Source organism: Hydra vulgaris, chromosome 10 (genome assembly GCF_038396675.1).
Source record: "Hydra vulgaris chromosome 10, alternate assembly HydraT2T_AEP".
Lineage (NCBI taxonomy): Eukaryota > Metazoa > Cnidaria > Hydrozoa > Anthoathecata > Hydridae > Hydra > Hydra vulgaris.
In genome coordinates this window covers 12264341-12265000 of record NC_088929.1, presented here as the reverse complement: position 1 = coordinate 12265000, position 660 = coordinate 12264341, and positions in this window count along the sequence as shown.

Below are 660 nucleotides of genomic sequence, written 5' to 3'. Positions count from 1 at the left end.
CAAAGCTTTTGAATAGGTTCCCGATCAAACGCCTATAGAAATTGATTTTAGAATAATACATTTTCATTAAAAAATGGCAAAAAAACATACAGTTTTTTAGATTTTTTTTGAAATTACTTAATAAATATTAACGAAAAAATAATTTGAACCTGGAATGAAAGACCTTCAATCAAAACCAGCTGGTTTAAGGCTTCTAAAAACTCATCTTTTGCTATATGCAAATTAATTTGCTGCGGTACAAAATACTTTAATATGGATTGCTGTGAAGTGCTGCCTTTGATGGCTGTATGTTTTTGCTTCTTATTCTTTTCTTCTAATTGTTTTTCAAGTTTTTCTTTTTCTAACGTAATGACGAGCTCCGCGTGTTTTCTAGATAAATGTCGTATAAGGTTGCTAATGCGAGCTCTTGCGGCACATGTAATTTCTTTACCGCATAACTCATTACTTTTACTTTTTTCGGGTACAAGACATTTGAAGCATACTACTTTACATCCATTCAACATTTTATTTGTACGATGAAAATGTCTGTAGATCGTATCTGATGCATAGTTAGCGGCCATTACTAGTCAAGATTGTTGCTCACGAGTAAACAGCAAATATTATTATAAATAAAAATGTTGTTATTGCAAGTTATTGTGAACATGCAAAGTATTTGCTCTC